Raw genomic sequence first — 3,550 nt, forward strand, 5'->3', positions numbered from 1 at the left:
TGGGTTAACTAACAGTCTGTGGGTTAACTTACAGTCTGTGGGTTAACTAACTGTCAGTATGTGGGTTAACTGTCAGTCTGTGGGTTAACTAACTGTCTGTGGGTTAACTAACAGTCTGTGGGTTAACTAAATGTCAGTCTGTGGGTTAACTAACAGTCTGTGGGTTAACTAACAGTCTGTGGGTCAACTAACTGTCAGTATGTGGGTTAACTGTCAGTCTGTGGGTTAACTAACTGTCTGTGGGTTAACTAACAGTCTGTGGGTTAACTAACAGTCTGTGGGTTAACTAAATGTCAGTCTGTGGGTTAACTAACAGTCTGTGGGTTAACTAACAGTCTGTGGGTTAACTAAATGTCAGTCTGTGGGTTAACTAACAGTCTGTGGGTTAACTAAATGTCAGTCTGTGGGTTAACTAACAGTCTGTGGGTTAACTAACTGTCAGTCTGTGGGTTAACTGTCGGTCTGTGGGTTAACTAACAGTCTGTGGGTTAACTAACTGTCAGTCTGTGGGTTAACTGTCGGTTTGTGGCTTAACGGTCAGTCTGTGGGTTAACTAACAGTCTGTGGGTTAACTAACAGTCTGTGGGTTAACTAACAGTCTGTGGGTTAACTGTCAGTATGTGGGTTAACTAACAGTCTGTGGGTTAACTTGTAACTGAAGGGCTGTTGGGATCAGAACAAAGACAGCACCTGGCTGTGAGCCAGCTGTCTGCCACCAGGATGAGAAGTCACTATCTGACATTTCATCTAAAACAACGATGATGCACAAGCTAAAGAGAAACAGTTATTTATGTACGTCTGTGTGGAGCACAATAACCTTTATCAGTGTCTAATGTGTATTCACTTGTATGTATGTAGGTATGTATGTATGTACTGTATTACTGTATGTATGTACTGTGTGTACTGTATGTATGTACTGTATGTATACTGTATGTATGTACTGTGTGTACTGTATGTATGTACTGTGTGTATGTACTGGTATGTATGTACTGGTATGTACTGGAATGTATGTACTGGTATGTATGTACTGGTATGTATGTACTGTATGTATGTACTGTGTGTATATACAGGTATGTATGTACTGTATGTATGTACTGTATGTGTTGTGTGTATGTACTGTATGTAATGTGTGTGTGTGTGTGTACTGTGTGTATGTATGTACAGGTATGTATGTACTGTGTGTATGTACAGGTATGTATGTACTGTATGTATGTACTGTATGTATGTACTGTATGTATGTACTGTGTATGTATGTACTGGTATGTATGTACTGGTATGTATGTACTGTATGTATGTGCTGTATGTATGTACTGTATGTATGTACTGTGTATGTATGTACTGGATGTATGTACTGGATGTATGTACTGGTATGTATGTACTGGTATGTATGTACTGGTATGTATGTATGTACTGTATGTATGTACTGGATGTATGTACTGGTATGTATGTACTGGAATGTATATACTGGTATGTATGTACTGGTATGTATGTACTGTGTATATACAGGTATGTATGTACTGTATGTATGTACTGTATGTGCTGTGTGTATGTACTGTATGTATGTAATGTGTGTGTGTGTGTACTGTGTGTATGTATGTACAGGTATGTATGTACTGGTATGTACTGGTATGTATGTACTGTATGTATGTACTATAGGTATGTACTGTATGTATGTACTGGATGTATGTAAAAGCGTCTGCTAAATGGCATATATTATTATTATTATTACTGGATGTATGTACAGGTATGTATGTCATGTATGTATGTACTGGTATGTATGCATGTACTGTGTGTATGTACTGGTATGTATGTACTGGAATGTATGTACTGGTATGTATGTACTGGTATGTATGTACTGTGTGTATATACAGGTATGTATGTACTGTATGTATGTACTGTGTATGTACTGTATGTATGTAATGTGTGTGTGTGTACTGTGTGTATGTATGTACAGGTATGTATGTACAGGTATGTATGTACTGGTATGTATGTACTGTATGTATGTACTGTATGTATGTACTGTATGTACTGGATGTATGTACTGGATGTATGTACTGCATGTACTGGATGTATGTACTGGATGTATGTACTGGATGTATGTACTGTATGTATGTACTGTATGTATGTACAGGTATTTGTGTACTGTATGTATGTACTGTATGTATGTACAGGTATTTGTGTACTGTATGTATGTACTGTATGTATGTACTGTATGTATGTACTGTATGTATGTACTGTATGTATGTACAGGTATGTGTGTCAGAAGTGCAATGTTCTTGCCATTCCCTCTTCAGTGTTGTGTCCTGATTCTAAATGCACTCAGGTGCTCTTTCCTTCTGTCTATTAGGTACATTGCCTTGGGAGTTGAGCTTGGTGATATTGACACGGTCTATATGCTAATTATTATGAACGTTTTGCACGTTTCGCCTTTAGCCGGAACTCTATACTGCTGCCTGTCACTCCAGCTACACCTGTTAACATGCCCATGTCATTATGACACGTTCACATCACTACACTACTGTCTGTCACTCCAGCTACACCTGTTAACATGATTTGAGATGAAGTGAATCTAATCGAGGGCTGTGGGCGTGAGTGTACATAGTGACAACAACAGGGTCGTTGTTCTTTGCATCACTGCAATTTATCATATGTGATTGTCCTGGTCTCTGTGTTGAAGGTACCATTTATCATATGTGATTGTCCTGGTCTCTGTGTTGAAGGTACCATTTATCATATGTGATTGTCCTGGTCTCTGTGTTGAAGGTACCATTTATCATATGTGATTGTCCTGGTCTCTGTGTTGAAGGTACCATTTATCATATGTGATTGTCCTGGTCTCTGTGTTGAAGGTACCATTTATCATATGTGATTGTCCTGGTCTCTGTGTTGAAGGTACCATTTATCATATGTGATTGTCCTGGTCTCTGTGTTGAAGGTACCATTTATCATATGTGATTGTCCTGGTCTCTGTGTTGAAGGTACCATTTATCATATGTGATTGTACCATTTATCATATGTGATTGTCCTGGTCTGTGTTGAAGGTGTCATTTATCATATGTGATTGTCCTGGTCTCTGTGTTGAAGGTACCATTTATCATATGTGATTGTCCTGGTCTCTGTGTTGAAGGTACCATTTATCATATGTGATTGTCCTGGTCTCTGTGTTGAAGGTACCATTTATCATATGTGATTGTCCTGGTCTCTGTGTTGAAGGTACCATTTATCATATGTGATTGTCCTGGTCTCTGTGTTGAAGGTACCATTTATCATATGTGATTGTCCTGGTCTCTGTGTTGTACCATTTATCATATGTGATTGTCCTGGTCTCTGTGTTGAAGGTACCATTTATCATATGTGATTGTCCTGGTCTCTGTGTTGAAGGTACCATTTATCATATGTGATTGTCCTGGTCTCTGTGTTGAAGGTACCATTTATCATATGTGATTGTCCTGGTCTCTGTGTTGAAGGTACCATTTATCATATGTGATTGTCCTGGTCTCTGTGTTGAAGGTACCATTTATCATATGTGATTGTCCTGGTCTCTGTGTTG

This window comes from Oncorhynchus gorbuscha, linkage group LG02 (genome assembly GCF_021184085.1).
Source record: "Oncorhynchus gorbuscha isolate QuinsamMale2020 ecotype Even-year linkage group LG02, OgorEven_v1.0, whole genome shotgun sequence".
Taxonomy (NCBI): domain Eukaryota; kingdom Metazoa; phylum Chordata; class Actinopteri; order Salmoniformes; family Salmonidae; genus Oncorhynchus; species Oncorhynchus gorbuscha.